At 47.8% G+C, this 17,198-nt stretch overlaps 1 protein-coding gene and 1 non-coding gene across 2 annotated transcripts in view; one reads left to right on the forward strand and one right to left on the reverse strand.

Moving 5' to 3' along the window:
• Positions 1-17,198, forward strand: part of SMYD3 (SET and MYND domain containing 3) — a 647,391-nt gene that overhangs the window by 527,456 nt on the left and 102,737 nt on the right. The gene's annotated exons all lie outside the window — the stretch shown is intronic.
• On the reverse strand, positions 15,928-16,032 carry LOC125926089 (U6 spliceosomal RNA). Its single transcript, XR_007459011.1, has one exon. It is a non-coding gene; the product is annotated as a U6 spliceosomal RNA (small nuclear RNA).

The following is a 17,198-nucleotide window of genomic DNA, read 5'->3' on the forward strand; positions in this document are numbered from 1 at the left end:
GCTTAGTATCCGGTTACCAAGGGTACAGTCAGTGGAGAACAGGCAGATTTTTAATATTAATAGCAGAGCTTCAAGGGATAGTTTCTACCCTTTTTGCATTTGTCATTTCAGACCCTAAAGATTGAACAGACAAGTTTAAGTGTAAAATCACTAATATTGTCAATTATGGGCAATTACTGGATATCTACCTCCATTTCTTTCTCTGACAGTCCCACTGCCACTACGTTAGCAGTGAGAGATGCACAGCCGGCCCTTCCTATGAAGTATGTGTTCTAGAAAGCAGTTTGCCTACACAAGTCCCTTTATTGATGGAGCTTTTCACGCTACCATAAGCACATCTCAGTAATTTTTACCCAGGAAAATTACTGCTCCTGCCATCCAGCCTTTCAATTAAGTTTGCTTTGCTATGAGATGTATCATTTAGATTTTTATTAATTTAAACATTTTGTGTCAACAGAAGGTAGATCATTATTAACTGGTGCAATGCGGTGTCTCACAAAATCCATACATGTCACAGAAAAGTAATTAACTTCCTCATTCTACTGCCGAACAGATGTGTAACGGAATAACTGGCACCCAAGGGCGCGAGCACATTTATTTATTTATTTATTTATTTATTTTGAGTTGTTAGATTGTTGACTCAGACCCCTCATTGCAAGTTTTCCAAACTTGGTTCTCTTTTCCATTCCCCGAACTGGGGTTGAAAATAGGTTTAGAACCATCATCCAGAATTATAAACTCATTTTTGGCTTACTGTGGGAACTTCAAGCTGTGGATGGGCTCTCTTTCAGAGGAGGGAAAGGTCTGATGACCTAGAGTCAAGAATACAGAAGACACACAGGGACCTTTGTTGTTGAACCCTTGGGGAAGGTTTAGCAGATGTTTGGGGCAGCAGGGCTGGGTCAGTAAACCAAACCAGTGTTTGCCAACCAGCTGAGGTTAATTCAAGACCTTATGACGGACGGCCGACCATCGTCTCTCTTTCTTTCCAGTGACAGCTGTAATTCCACAGGTGTTTCTTTAGCCCCATTTTCCCTTGTCTGAGCTGTGGCAAGCATGTCCTGAGTCTGTCTCTTTGTAGTTGCCTGTCGGCTTGCTTGTGAAGAAAGTAAGAATGACCTTATCAGTCTTGTTTTCTGTTGTGTCTTCAATGGCCACACAGTGTTTCCATAACGATTACAGTGCTTAACAAATTTGTGTTGCATGAATGGATAAGTCAATAAATACTGTTACTTACCTAGCATTGAGCTAAGCTCTATAGGGTGTGCCAAGTAACTGTATTACTTGAAGCTTGTAAATGACTTTTGTCCATAAGCAATTTTATAATAGCTCTAACAGTAGTAGGCCATCAGGAAGGAATATTCTTGTCCTTTCTTCCAACAGTTTTCAGCTCCGAACATGACCTACCCCGGCTCCCCACACCAAGATTTACAAACCTAGAAGTAAATCACCCCATGGAAAGACAGGTTATCAGCTTGGAAGGTTCCCTCCGGTCTGTAGTTCGTGCTCCTAACATTTGTATCTCCCCCAAGAGAGCACACACTCCTGGCGTTTGTGAAACTAGACCTCAGTAACACAGGCTTGGTGGTGTACCTAGGTTTGTGAGTTTTCTGATCTGGTCAGGAGCATCTTCCTCCCATTATCCTGTTGGATGTCTGTGTATTTCGTAGGGGCCCATGGGAGCCGCACCAGCCAGGGCAGGACCCTCCTCTCCAGGGCCTGCCAGGCCGGTGTCCCTGCTCTGTGTGAACATTTTAACGGAGATCTCCATGCGCTCTCTTTGTCAGGCCGTTCGACTCTTGGGCAGCTGCGATTGTAAAGTTAATTAACCTCACGAACTAAAAACTGCCTCTTGTAACTCACGTCGGAGTGCTCTGTGTGCCCCGTGGAGCAGTGTAAATCTGCTCCTTGTTCCAGTCTTCAAGCGCTTGAATATTCATGGTGGCTTTCGGATCACACAACCGGGGGCTGGGATCCGTCGCCCCCACTTCCTCGCTACTTGACCTTGAGGATGTTCCATCGTCTTCCCCAGCTGCGGCCGTCCTCTATAGATCTTCTCTTATTCTCTTCTCTTATTGAGAAGATTACGTGAGATAAAGCAGTTTTAGCAGTTAGCACAGCGGACCCTCAATAAACACTATTACTGTTACTTCACCTGCAGCTGGCCGGTTCTCCGAGACTCCACCCCACTTGCAAAATAAGGAGACAGATTCCTACCAAGCGTGGTCCTGGGTGGACATCAGTCAGTCCTAAGACACGGTTGGGTGTTCAGCCAGCCGGGAATCTACACACGCATTCCCATCCTAACCAGATTGTGTTGTCTTTTTTTTTTTTTTTTTTTTTAACCGCTGAATTGAGATAACGATGGGCACACCAAGAGCGGTGTGCATTTAATGTAGGTAATTTGAGGAGTTTGGAGGTAAGCACACACCCTGGAAACCATCAACACACTCTATGCTATAAATATATCCATCACTTCCAAAAGGTTTCTTCTACTTCTTTATTATTTTATTTTTTGGTGACAAGAACACTTGAATCTTGTCACAAAAAGATTCTCTAAGACCTACCCTCTTAGCGAATGCAATACAATACACTGTTGTCAACTGTAGGCACCGTGTTGTAGAGTAGACATTAGATTTCATCATCTCGCCGACAGAGAATATTAGGAAAGACCTTGTTAATACGTGTTGAAGTAAAACTGTATGGTGTTGGTAATATTCACCTGATCTGCTTACGTAACAATGAGTGCATATTGCCAAGATTTGTTCTTGATGGTGCCGTGCTGTCTCGAGTTTAGGTCACAGTACGCTTGAGTCAGAGATGGACAGTCGGTTATCTGACTACAGGCTGCCATCATGCAGACTTTCGTTTTCACCGTTCTCTTGCGATTCTGTTTGCTACCACTTTGGGCTTCCGCTGTCACTGCTTCCTCCCAGCTCAGCAGAAGGAATGATAGTGCTTTCACTGGTGTCTTCCCAAAGTTCTTTGACCTCTCTGGGATATAGTTCATCTGGAATTAAATGTGTGACCTTTTCTAAAATACCTTGTTCTATTCTGTCTTATTTTGGGATAATTTGGGGAGAATGGAAAGGGAAAAAAACTAAGAATCGAGCATCTCTGTTGATCTTCGACCACTTGTCCCAGGCGGTAAGTGCACGCTATTCTCATAAATCACTGCTTTTTTTCTGTGAATGTCCTGGGGTCGTCTGCCCTTGGTCTCACCTCCTGTGATGATAGAGCTTGTGTGTTTAGCAGTGAGCGTAACGCGTGGGCTGCTGTCTCATTCTGTCCTGATACCAGCCCTGTGAGGTTGGTCCTCTAGTCCTGCTTCCGACTAGAGAGCTTAACAGGCATTTGTCATCAGTGTTCTCAGGTTTTGTTCTAGAAGGTGGACTAGTGCCCTTATACAAGCTCGAAATGGATTAGTGACGACTATGTCCTCGTTATCGAAACCACAGCTGCTTTGTTACAAATGTAAAACTTCAAATGCAAAAATGCATTAGAAGCAGGAGCAAAGAGATGGGCAAGCCGTTCTAAAAATCTGTCATCGGCGTCGCGAGACCGGGAAACATTGGCGGTCTTCCTGGAGGTTAGGCGAGCATGCATTGGCTTCATAGTTGGAGAGAAGAAAGGTGATTCGCTCATTTGTCTGGCTTCCCCTACTTCTCCGTCCAAGCTCATGTTTGCTTCAACTCCCTCTTTTCTGCCATCCTGGCCCCCGTGGTCCCACCCATGGATGAATTCAGCCATGTGCTCCTGTACACCTCATGCTCAAGGTCCAAAAGTGTCCTAAATGCCTTCTTTCCACACCCTGGGCTCCCCTGCAGCCCTCATCATGGAGTCAATGCTCGCTAGTTACTCTAGTGTCCCCTCCATGGGCCACTCCCTCCAGAGCCATCACCATCTTTCTTAAATTAGCTCCTTACTCCCAACCCTGTCCCCAAGGCCATTGCCTTCTTCAGGTTCATGTCATCTCGTTCTGGACTCTTGCAACATCTACCTAACTCTTCCCACCCGCACCCCCTCTACCTTTCCGTGTATTTCCACGTAGATATTTGAACAACATAGATTATATCTAGAATCCTTCCATGTCTCTGTTGCCCACACAGAATCAAGTTCATCCTTTCCCGGGGCCTCCGCCCTGCTCTTCAACCTCATCTTGAGACCCTTGCTTTCTCCCCTGTCCCTCTATTAACTGACCTTTTGTTTTCAGGTCTGTGGACGTATCCTGAAGTAGATCCCCAGTTAGCACCCCCCCCCCCCTAAAAAAAAAGCATCTACTGGGATGCCTGGCTGGCTCAGTAAGTTGAGCGTCCAACTTTGACTCAGGTCATGATCTCACAGTTCGTGGGTTCGAGCCCCGCATCGAGCTTTGTGCCGACAGCTCAGAGCCTGGAACCTGCTTCGGATTCTGTGTCTCCCTCTCACTGCCCCTCCTCTACTCGTGCTCTGTCTCTCTCAAAAATAAATAAACATTAAAAAAAATTTTTTTAAGCATCTACCTATGAAAAAGCAGCCTTCAAAACAGCAGTTGCTGCAGACCTGGTAGGTGCACCCCCCATGCTCTGAGTCACCACCCCTGCCCCCCTGCCCCCCATCTCCGCCTCCTGCCGTCTTCTGCCCCTCTCTCATGCTGCTTCCTCCTTCTCTTGACTCTTGGCTAATACTGCTGGAGCCTTCAGGATTGAACTCAACTGTTGTCTTCCCTGGGATACTTTGGTGAGCCCTAATTGGGTAAAGGATGCCCCAGCTCTGTGTCCCCAGATCCCCAGGACTCATCTCTTATGGCACGACATTCAGAAATGATGCGTGTATGTCAGCCACAGGACTGTGAGCCCTTCAGGGCTAGGCCACCTCCCATGTATGTCTTTGCGTTTCTAGCACCTGGCCCGTGTATGTGGGGAGGAAATGTGTGTATTGAACTAAAGATAGTCTCAAGGGCCCGGTATGACAGTGCTGTGAACTTGATCACTGTTTGTGTCTGTTATGAATAAACTAATTTGTGCCAATGGGAGATGCCGTCGTAGATTGAGGAGACCAGGAAAAAGCCTAAACCGTTACGTGCTTGTGGCAAATCTTGATGCTGTGGACACAGGTGTGATCACAGAGATTAGAAGTGGGGTGGGGGGGGGTGAGGCAGCACACACCAGGCTGGGGTCCCTGTTCCTGACTGTGCATCACAATCACCTGGTGAGCTTGTGAAAGACACAGATCCCTGCCTCCCGCCCCCCCCCCCCCCCCCCCCCGCGCTGGCAGGGGTTCTGCTGTCACTTGCCGAGGTGGGGCCTGGGCCTCTGTATTTTTAAAAGCTCTCCAGGTGACTGTAAATATATACCCAGGGCATCACACCTGACAACAGAGGATCAAAGCTGCAGGAACGAACAGGTGTGAGTTTGAAGGGAAGTCAGAGACCTCAGGACCCCATAAAGCACATTCCTGGCACGGATTGGGGTGGGTCTGTGATTGGTAGGGTAGGGCAGCAAGTCAGACCAGTCCAGTGCCCTAGGGCGAATTCAAGCCTCCGAGATCTATAAAAAAAGGGCATATCCCGAATAGCTCAGCTCCCCGTGGTGATGAAAACCAGGTTTTCCCCTAGGTTAAACTCTCTGAATGAAGTTCTGTCTACTCCTGCATGGAACAGGAGGAATTTTCTTATTTGTTTACTTCAAGAAGTCCTTGCCTACTCTAACTGATGATAAGCATTGACTGATACTAGAATCTTATTCTCACCTAGTCTAGAAAGTCAAACAGATTGTAAAACAGAAATGTTAAAGGAAAACAGCTGGGCTATATGCTTTTGACCCACAACGTATGACTCAAAAAGAGACTGATGTCATAAACTCTCCGTGACTGGCATCGTGGCATTCCCGGAGGCAAGGGGTACGAGAAGAGAGAACTACACCACCTTGTACACCCAAAATGCCATTTTGGACATCCAGACTTGGGATAAGGGCCTTGTCAGACAGCAATACACAGATTTTATCTATACCTACGCCGTTTGGGGCAGATTTGAAATTAGCCGTTGCCAGCCTGCCCTGAGGAACGGTGCCTGTGACTCGGCCCCTTAGGAGCAGGGGTATTCTGAGTACACAGGCACATATTTCAAGGTCTCCCCATGCTTTCCGGCATGCCCTCTGTGAAGTCACTGGCCCCTCTCTGTACCCCTTTCTCTTCCTGTGCAGCCGGGACACCTCTGGTCATCATCTGGTGATGTTTATGAAGCCCCACCAGACCTTTGTCTGAAAGGCCCTGTCGACAGTAATGCGTGCCCGGTGTGAGAGATGGTTACGAGAGAATGGAGGTGAGGGCAGGGTGCCAAACGTGGCCAGCGCTTTTATCTTTGACGTTATAAAGAGGTCCCCTGGCCAAGGGCCAGCCTGGGGTTTACTGGGATATAGAATGCAGACGCGTGCTGTCTCCTGTTGGTGGGGCGCCAGGGCGAGTGCCCCCCTTGCATTCCACCAGCACTTCATTTCCACAGGATGCAAGGTTGCCAGGCAGAGCATCTGAGCCCTGGCAGTTTTATGCAGGGTCTCTGACGGGTATGGGGTGGGGCGGAAGGAGAGCTGAGCCACGGAACCTGGTCCCTTCCGTCCCCTCTCACCCCCCAGCCCTCCACCCAGACCTCAGAAAGAGTGTTTTCTCTGCCAGACCCTCAGCCCGTGAGTGATTGCCCTTTGGAATGACCCACCCCTGAGCTTCCAGGAACGGAACTCGGCACAGACTAATCCAGGGACGACAGATTTTGAATAATTGGAGGTACACTGGCTTTTGTCTACTGAGAGACCAGTGCAATTCTGGGCTCTTTCCTTTCTGGGACTAATTCTTCCTCTCAAACTGGAACATACTCCCTTTGAACTTTTTGCTTGTTTGGTACATGGTCTGAGGATGTCATTGCTGCCTTACAAGGCGGTCATAAGAACTGGTGAATTTGTGCAGGCCAGCTCTGAGAAGGTAGGGGAGGCTGTCAGAAATCGCATTAACCAATGTAAAGGGACAGATCCTGATGTCACATTAAATACTTTCCTTTGGTCGCCCTTATGATTACCTCCTAAAAAAGCATGTCTAGACCTCTGTCCTGGACTCATCGTCTGAAATTGTTAGCGTGGACCCCAACTACACCGTCCCCTTGGTTTGGGAGCACAGATTAAATAACCGGATGGATGTGTTTGCTTTAGCGGATGAACGAATACCGTGTTCTCGCGTGAGTCCGGAATGTCTCCCGCTGTAATCATTCTACATACAAATGTTGGAGGGAACGTGTGAATTAAATAATCATTGTCAAATCCTTGGGTTGGCAGAGAGCACTGCTGGGTTAGGTGCCGTCTTTGTTCAGTCCTCTGCACACTCTCCAGGCTCTGACTGGTGTGTTTCACACGTGAGAAAACTCAGCCTAAAACAGAACGAAGGAAAAATCTAGAGAAGGGAGATATTTGCAATTTATTGTCCAGCCGCCGATTCCAAAGTCTCTCCCCTTCCCTAATTTCAGGTCTCTCCTCACGCGCAATACACACACCATATACGTAGGGGACTGGTGGAGCGGAATGATTAGTTTCCATCTCCATGGTAACCTCCGTCAGGTGCTCACCTGGGGAGGCTGAGCCGGGAGGCATTGTTAGCCTCTGGTCCCCCAGCGGCCGGCGGCAGAGGCTGGACGGGGGCTGCAGCCTGCCTGTTTCCATTTTCCCCGGTCTGCCCGTCACGCCCTCACGTACTCCGGGAGCGCCGAGCCGGGATCTTGCTGTTGTTCCTCCTGTTTCAAATGTCTCTGGAGACACCACGTCTGGGTTACCCTGACCTTCGCTATCAGAACATTGCCCCTTCTCCCTGGCGGGATTCTGCCCTGCTGCTGTGGCAGACGCTCGCATCTGTTCCCAAAGAAGGAACGCAAGAGATGGCGGTGTGGCGGGCTGGAGGAGCCGAGGGCCGTGGATTGGGTCTCCATTAAAACAAAACCCGCCCTGAAACTTGGGGGTGTATTTGATCTTAGTGACTGTTGCGATTAGAACGATTGTTCCCGTAAAATCGTTGCCTTTTTTCCCCAGTCCCAACCCTCCCACCTTGTGGGGTTCCCCCCACGGGGCTGGCAGGACCCCTCGAGGGGTTTGCGGGTTTACAGCTACACGGCCACCGTTTGATCATCTCTGTACAAATGTGAAAAGAATTTGCTTGAATGTGCTTTTGCAAGCTGAGCCAGTAGCCTTCTGCCTCATGTAGTCCCTGATATACGTTCTCAGGAACACATCTTTCCAGCTGGAAGGAGAGTGCAGGGAAGGGCCTCCTCCCTAAATGTCTGAGTGTCATGTCGAGCTGCGTTTCTGTATCAGCCAGTCGTGCTCATTTTCCACCAAATGTTGCACCCAAGGCAGATTTTCAGCAGGCATCACTGACCCGGGTGGGCTCTCAAATTGCCCCAAGTGTGTGACTGCCAAGTGCTTTTCATTTCCCCTAAGTGACCTGATTTTACAAGCAATGAGCTGATTTCTCCGAGAACGGGGTTTAGTCACTGGGATAAGAATGCGTGGGACAGAGGGAGGGGAGCTGTTGAGATGGGAGCTGGAAAAGGCCTACAGTGGTTCTAGATGGTCTAACTTCACCCTCACAAGGCTGCTGTCACTTTCCTAGAAGTGGTGAAGGGGACATTCCCCTTCCGGCAATTCTGTGTACCTGGAGACTTGACCTTGAACTTGCAGTTGGTTCCCATGTTGTGGTCTTGTGGAAATGTGTAGTTGCTGTAGAATCCCATTTCTTTTTCTTTTCTTTTTTTTTTTTTTTTAATTTTAGAGAGAGAGAGTGCAAGCGGGGGAGGGACTGAGGGAGAGAGAGAGGGAGAGAGAGGAAGAATTTCAGGCAGTCTCCATGCTCAGCACAGAGCCCGATGCAGGGCTTGATCCCACAACCCTGGGATCGTGACCTGGGCTGAAATCAAGAGTCGGATGCTCAACCGACTGAGCCACCCAGGCGCCCCAGTAGAGTCCTGTTTCTATCTGAGAAATAAATGGGTGAGATGGGCGTTGGCCGATGCTGACAGTGACAATGAGAACATAAAACCAGGTGACAGTTGAATGGAGTGCTGCTGCTAAAGGCCCGGGGTGTTTCATGAGCCCTCTTCAACAGCAGCATTTATTTGGACTGGGCTCAGTGCCCCTCGGTGCCCGAATACTCCTGGGCTGGATGCCGGCTAGTGGTGGGACCGGCTGGTTGGAGATGGCATACCACCCCGGCGACAGGACATTCGCTCCCGGCTCACCCAGCTCGCCTGGAGGGTGTGAGGGGCGGGAGGCCGGAGCTTCGGGCTCCAGTTGAGGACACAGGGCTTAGAGCCTTGCGGCATCCTGCTTGTGCAAGTCGCGTGCAGGCTCCGAGACCTCGCCATTTCACAAAGCACGTGAGAAAATAACCTTTGTAAGGCCGTGTCATTTCACCTGGGGTCTCTTAACAGCCCCTCGAGGACCTTTTCACCTGCATCAGTCATTCCTGATGCTCCAGTTATCATGGAACCCCTTGGAAAATGACGAGGGATTGTGACCGCGGAGGTCAGGGGCCGTTCGGTGTAGTTCTTGGTGAACGGGAGAAGCTTGTTGATGAAGTTGAGCAAGAATCTTCCGGGGAGAGGGAGTGGGACGTGCAGAGATGTGGGGCACGGCATAGTCAGAGCTCGATGGCACATCCTCTGGTAGAACAAGACCACTTTTCTCCCTCCCACCAAACAGAGCAGACTCCAGTCAGACCTCCAGGGACCCCTGCCTGCTCGGGTGGGAATTGAAAACTCAGACCACGGTGCCATTCGTGACCTTGGCGTGACCTTGGTACTTCTAGAGGGTGCACAAGAAAGGGTTAGAAGGTGCAGCTGCTAGAGAATTACTACACTGAAGATTAGCGTCAGGAAGGACAACTGCCCTGCCAAGGTCACACACGTGTGGAGCAGGGACTCGGCTCTACGTTTTAGGACCGTAAATCCAGTGTCCCTCTCGCCACGTTCTAACTGTTGTGTACAATCGCTTGTTAACCGCTGATTAGAACGTGCTGCAAGTTGAACGTGCTTCGGGCGGAGAACATTCCTTCCTTCACGTTCTTCCTGAATCCATAATGCCCATTGACTTGTGGGCCGTTGATAGGAGAATGAACGCTCTATTTTTAACCACTCTTTTTTCCACTTTACGAAAGAGCCACTTTCCCCCTCAAGTTAAATCTGAATTGCTTTCAGTTGTTTTTGCCAGAGGAGGTGGAAATTGGTTCCAGCAGAGATGTTTCCTGTGAATCACAAAGGTTTTGAATGATGTTGTATATTAATCTGTTAGTCCCAGTACATCATCCACGAACCAGGGTACCTCAGTCAAGGCTCTTCAGGTTGAACTTTGTTCCCCTCGAGATTTTGAACTTTAAGATTTTCCATCTCTCCCCTAAGTGCAGACACTATGTTTGAATCTCACTTTGCTTTAAAAACAAAACACATGAAAAAAGCCTCTCCTTCTTTTGAGACACTAGAATTATTGAATTACTGGAAAAGTTTGTAAGTATTCGGTAATTTTATTTCCCATCCTCTACTCATCTCCCTCCAATCCAATCTAATTAGGCTTTGCAGGAGGATTGGATAACAGGAAGTACTGGAAGCAGATTGCTTTTCTCCTTTTCCTTTTAATGGGAACCATCTGAAATCAGCCCAGTGCCGGAGCTCCGGCACCCAGCACTCGTGAGCCGAGTGAGCACATCTGTTTAAGTGTTTCAGGTACAGAGTAGATCTGGATGGCTGCATCCGATGTTTGAGCCTGATAGAGCCCATGGTTTTTCCCAAGGACGGACAGCCTTGCTGAATTCCAACCTTATCCAGTTGAAGAAACTCGAATTTCTAATCCCCCACTGGCGCCTGGCAGGTATGCTTCCTACTCTGAAACCCAAAGGAAGCACTCGGCCGATTGAATGTAATTGTGTTGAGTGGCACCCTTTTATGTAGCGGTGAGATTATCTCATATCATCTGGCACCTATTTTTTTTTTCCACAGCGAAGGGAATGATGCCAGGGTATTGATTTAGCAGCTGTGTTTGAGGGAACGTAAATGGCCTCACTGATCCATTCAGGGTCAGATGGAGGCAGGGGCCTCTGGGCCAAGTGAGCAACAGGGTTCTCAGGAGGAGGTCGGAGGGAGGAGCCAGGAATCAACACAGTCTGCCCCCAGATGGCTGGGATGCGGTTGTCAGAGAGCCTGGTTCCGGAGCCAGTGAGGGATTTCTTATGCCGGGGGAGAGTTCACAGCTATGTTCTAGACTGGTCTCTGGGCCTCCGGCAAATACCGGCAGCTACAGTGGAAACGTAGCCTTTTCCCACAGAGTCGTGACATAGTAATATGAGAAACAGGTCAGGATCCAAGTATGGTGTGAAACAAACCAGCCTCCGTTTCCTTGGTTGAGATTCTCTTTCCTGTTGTTGTGGAGTCGAGGTGTTTTCTTGTAATACTGGTCCCCGTGGATCGAAGATCATGTGTCTCTCTTCATTCGTTTACTCTGTCACCAAACACGTACCAAGTAACGTCCCATGCTGGCACTGGGAACACACGTGATTGGGTCGTGGTCCCTCGAGCAGTTCTGAGGCTTGCGGGGGACACAGTAAGGCCGAGCCCGAATGACAGCTCAGTGCTGAGAGAGGTGTGCAGAGTGTGACTGGGTAGCTGCAGCTGTCCGGGGGGGGCTGGACTAACTCAGAGGGCAGAAGTAGAACAAGATTTCCTGATGAGGACATCTGGGGCCGGTCCTTCAGGGACAAATGGGAAGAAAACCAAAGAAGTGAATGGAAGTGGTGACCCAGGGGACGGACAGGCACTGCAGTCCAGGTCCTTCCAGAGTCCAGAGGGAAGGATCGCAGTTGAAGAGTAGGTGTTGGTATCGTGGCAGTAAGATAGAGCCCGGGGCGCGCCAGATTGGGGTGGGGCTGTGAGAGGAAAGAATGGGGGTAAGAAGGAGCCAGGTATCTAGAGAATGGACTCTTGAACTGTGGGGAGTAGTTTGCACCTGGCCCCCGGCGGGGAAATGGGGGTGATGAGTAGAGGAGCTTGGGAGGCCACAGAAGGGAGACACTTGGGAGACTCATTCTTACCACATCCTGGGAGCAGCCACCATACTTCTGCCTCCAAGGAATTCTTGCCATGTTTTTACTGGTTCAAGTGAAGACACGCTCTTTAAGGGCTTTTCTGGAACTGTGCAAGAGAGCGGTCCAGAGGTAGAGCTGACCCGGCTGTGTTTTACTTCAGCCTCTAGAGTGGTCAGGTGGAAGGAACGGTGGTGGTTATCCAAGCCAACTTCTATTTTCTGGGTGAGGGAGCTGAGGCCCAGGAAAAGGAAGGCTTGCTTAGGGACGTCCAGCCGGTCAGGGCAGAGGTGCTATCACCGGTCCTGGAACCAACATGTCCTGAATTATCTCCATCATCTCCCAGCAGAGTGAGCTTCTCAGAAGCCCTTCTGCTTATAGTCTGAATTATTGTTATCATTTGTAGAAAACTCAACAATGGTACGTTTGATTTAAAAGAAGAAAAAAAATATATATATATATATGCACACACACACACATATACGTATATACACGTATATATATGTATATATGTATACGTATATATACATACGTATATATACGTATACATATATGCATAAAATGAATGTTTCCACCTACTGGAAACAAATTTCAGGACTTACCCGTTTAAGCCCTGTTTACATAGTAAAGCTAAAATTCAAAAAGGATTTTTTCCCCCTAAATAACTCTATCTTGAATGATAGCAAGTATCTTGGATGTGTTCAGATAAGAAATAGTGAAATAAAGATATAAATTTACTGGTTTTATACCTCAGGGACCTTGAAAAAGAACATGATAATTTACTCTTATATTTGCAAATTAAAGAAATAGATGTAAATTATGCTTCCCTAAGTAGTTTCTATGCACATATATTTCCTATATATATGAACACGTGTGTATATGCATATGTACACACATTATTGAATGTACCCCTCCTTGGTGTGGAGAGAGGAGAGACAGACCCTATTGTGGGGACAGTCACAGGAGAAGTCACAGAATATAACAAAGTCTGTGGGAGTGGGGGGAGTTGGGAACCTGAGCATGTAGTGAATACACGCTCTCATCATCGTGGAACATTCCAGGGAACTGATGGTTAGCCATTAGTGAATGCCGCTTGTCTCACTCCAATATAGAGTGCTCTCAGGAGCGATTTCTGAGTGTTTGGAAACAGATTCAAAGCTTGCCTTCTCCTCTGGTAGGTGATGAAGTCTTAGGCTCAACCCAAAGAATAGCTAGTCAGATTATTGAGCAGGTTTAGTTGTGAGTACAGTTCCCATGTGAAATTATTCTGTCTCACCCTGAGGTCATGAGGGCCATGGTCTCTCCCCGTTTTGTGGAAGACAACAAGATCCACTACGGGTTCCATGTTGGTGGATTGATTGCCCTTTTCCAAGTGCTGCTGTTAGGAAGATCCTGGGACCACGGGTTGAAGAGAATTTTGAAGCTACCCCCTCAAAGACCTGTTGCATCTTTCAGAGCTTGAGCTCTGAGGCCAGACAGACTTGGATTTGAATCTCACCTCTGGCAATTAGGGACAGAAGGACATTTGTAGCAGTTAATTAAGCATTAGGGCTATCTTGTGCCTCATTTGTGGGTTATAGGTGTTGATGCCCTATGAGGATGTTGTGACGAACGATTGAAATACATACACGAGACATCCAGGTCATTGCCAAATAAATGTGAATTTTTATCTTCCAGACCCATCCTAGAGACATTAAACTGGGCATTGGTTACATACCATGCTCTGTGCTGGTATTTGGGAGAGGCAGGATCAAAGAAGAATAAGACCTATATTTAACTCTAAAATGGGAAAGATGCGGGGCGCCTAGGTGGCTCAGTCGGTTAAGCGTCCGACTTCGGCTCAGGTCATGATCTCGCGGTCCGTGAGTTCGAGCCCCACGTCGGGCTTTGTGCTGATGGCTCGGAGCCTGGAGCCTGCTTTGGATTCTGTGTCCCCCTCTCTCTGCCCCTCCCCTGTTTGCACTCTGTCCCTCTCAAAAATAAATAAACATTTAAAAAATTTTTATGGGAAAGATATGACATGCACACACACTGCAGCTGAGGACCTCTATCCACACCGGCCTTCTTGCTATCTCTGAAACATTGGGCCAGCCCTGCCTCGGCATCCTGGCACTAGCTGCTGGCTCCTCTTCAGGGAGTTCTTATCTCCCACCCCTCTACCTCTCCCAGACCTTTATCTTATCAGCGAGGCCTTCCTGGATAACCCTGCTTAAATGGAACTCCCTGGGGCCAGTGCTCCCTGTCCCTCTCCCTCCGACAAATAGTATTTTATGTGTGTGTTTTTTCGGTCATTCCACGCTCCTCCCACCTCTTCAGCGAAAACACTAGGATTTCTTTATCGCTTTATTCTCAGTGCCTAGAGCATTGTGCTAGGTAGGCCCTCAGTAGGTGCTGACTGAATAGATAAATGGTCGTGGGATTGAGCCCTGTGTTGGTCTCCAGACTGAGCGTGGAGCCTGCTTAAGATTCTGTCTCTTTTTCCCTTTCTGCCCCTCACCCCCCCCCCCCCCCCCCCCCCCCCCCCCGCTCTCTCTAAAATTAAAAAAAAAAATTAATTTCAGCTGCAGGGAGGTGCATGTGCCAAGGTCCAGTGACCAGAAAAACAGCAGGTATGTGGGACTGTGTTAGTTTCCTATGACTGCCGTAACAGACGATCACACACTCAGTGGCTTGAAACAACACAGATTTATTGTTTTGCAGTTCTGTGGGTCAGAAGCCTGACACCGGTGTCCCTGGGCTAAAATGAAGGTCTTGGCAGGGCTACCTTCCTTTGCGGAGTCTCCATGGGGAATTTGTATCCTTGTCTTTGCTGGCTTCTGCAGGTGGCCTGTGCTCTGTGGTCTGTGGGTCCCTTCCTCCGCCTTCTCAGCCAACAGTGAGGTTGGGCCCTCCCGTCACATCGCTCTGACCTCTTACTCTGCCTGCCTCTTCCACTCTGCAAGACCCTTGTGATTCCCTTGGGCCCACCTGGGGAGTCCAGGGCACTCGCCTTAATCTCACTTGCAGCTTAATTCCCCTTTGCTGTGTACCCAAACCTGTGTGCAGGTTCCGGGGATCGGGACGTGGACATCTTTGGGGGCATCTGTGCCGCCTACCGGAGAGTCTAAGAAGCAAGACGTTTTGCCTAGAGCCTAAGGCTTGAGCTGCCAGTAGCGAAATATCAAACAGGAAAATGTCATCCTAAACCGCCATGGTTGTCGAGATTTAACACGTGGGCTTTATCTGGAAGGTGCTAACAAGTTGCTTCGGAATGAAGTGGTGGGACTGAGGCTTTAGGAGCTAAATGTGGACTTAGGGCAGGTATTTAGAAGGAGATTGATGTTTACCTTTTTTAAAGCAATTCATTTTTGTTTCCTCTCCTATGTATAGAAAGCTAGGTTCTTACTCAGAATATCCCCAAGGGGCGCCTGGGTGGCTCAGTCGGTTAAGTGTCCAACTTCAGCTCAGGTCATGATCTCGCGGTTCGTGAGTTCCAGCCCTGCATCGGGCTCTGTGCTGACAGCTCGGAGCCTGGAGCCTGCTTCAGATTCTGCGTCTCCCTCTCTCTCTGCCCCTCCCGTTTGTGCTCTCTTTGTGTCTCAGAAATAAATAAACGTTAAAAAATTTTTTTAAATATTAAAAAAAAAAAAGAATTTACCCAAAAAAGCAGGGTCCACTTATGGTTTCTTTTTTTTTTTTTTTTTAAGTTTATTTATTTACTTTGAGAGAGAGAGAAAGAGAAGAAGAGAGAGAGAAGGAGTGGGAAGGGGCAGAGAGAATTCCATCCAGGCTCCACACTGCCAGCATGGAGCCTGATGTGGGGCTCAAACCCACAAACCAGGAGATCGTGACCTGAACTGAAATCAAAAAAGTATGGAACATTTGACAAATTTGCATCACCTCTTTGCACAGGAGCCATGCGAATCTTCTCTGTATTGTTCCAATTTTAGTATATGTACTGTCGAAGCAAACACTGGATTCCTTTTAAAAACCACCCAATATTATTATTCATATGCACGACATGTCTACACAGAGACCCATGAAGCCCTCCTACACAGACACATTCACGCAAGCTCACATATTTCCTCACATGTGTACCTGCTGCCTCGCCCTGTTCGTGGGATCTCTTTTCTGTGGCTCTCTGTGGCCCTCATTTGTTCTCTGCCCTGGCAGACCTGTGTGCTGTGTATCTTCCTGCCGGTAACACAGGCTTACTCTGATGGTGGTTCTCACAAGGGTCATTGTATAAACCTCCTCTAGTAGGCATGCAGAAATCTCCAGGGAGACCTCCATTGTTTGAAAATGTCTGCCTCCCGCACCTTTGCCGTGATTTGGCCGTGATTTGATATAACTTCCTGAGATGGTTCTTCTCCCTGACACCCATCGAGAGTTTAATGAATATCGAATACCTGGTTTTGAATGGTGTCTGATGACAATTTCTTAAGCTTTGAGTAGCCTCCTTAAAGCAGCTCTGTCCAACAGAACTTTCTGTGATGCCAGAACTATTCTGTATCTGCGCTGCCCAGTATGGTGGTCACAGCCACATGTGGCTACTGAACTCCTAAAATGTGGACATACAGGAAGAGTAAAGGACTTGCTTACTAACCCAGAGGACAAACATTTAATAAATGGTAACCTACACTTTTATTTTGTTTTGAATTACTTTTTAAAATGTTGGGTATCTTTTTTCCCTTTTCTTTTTTCTAGTTTTTGCAGAAGTCAAAATTCGTTCACACGGGTGTAATTGTACTCATCTTACTCTTTCCTAGACCCGTTTTGATTGATAACAACATTTTTGATTAAAGTTATCTTTGGTCTCCAAACAAATGATTCTTTCTCTTGCCCCTCTTACTCTTCCTGATATATATCAGCTTTATTGAGATATAATTCACATAGCATACAATTCAGTCATGTAAAGTATACAATTCAGTGGCTTTTAGTATTTTTACAGAGTTGTAGAACCATTAATACAGTGGATTTTACATTTTCATTGTCCCAAGAAGAAACTCCATCCTCATTAGTGGTCCTTGCCCAGTTCTCCCCAACCCCGTCCCCCTCCCTAGCCAATTAGTAATATATATTACATATTACATATATATATATATATATATATATATATATATATATATATATATATA

The sequence above is a fragment of the Panthera uncia genome, chromosome F1, assembly GCF_023721935.1.
Source record: "Panthera uncia isolate 11264 chromosome F1, Puncia_PCG_1.0, whole genome shotgun sequence".
NCBI lineage: Eukaryota > Metazoa > Chordata > Mammalia > Carnivora > Felidae > Panthera > Panthera uncia.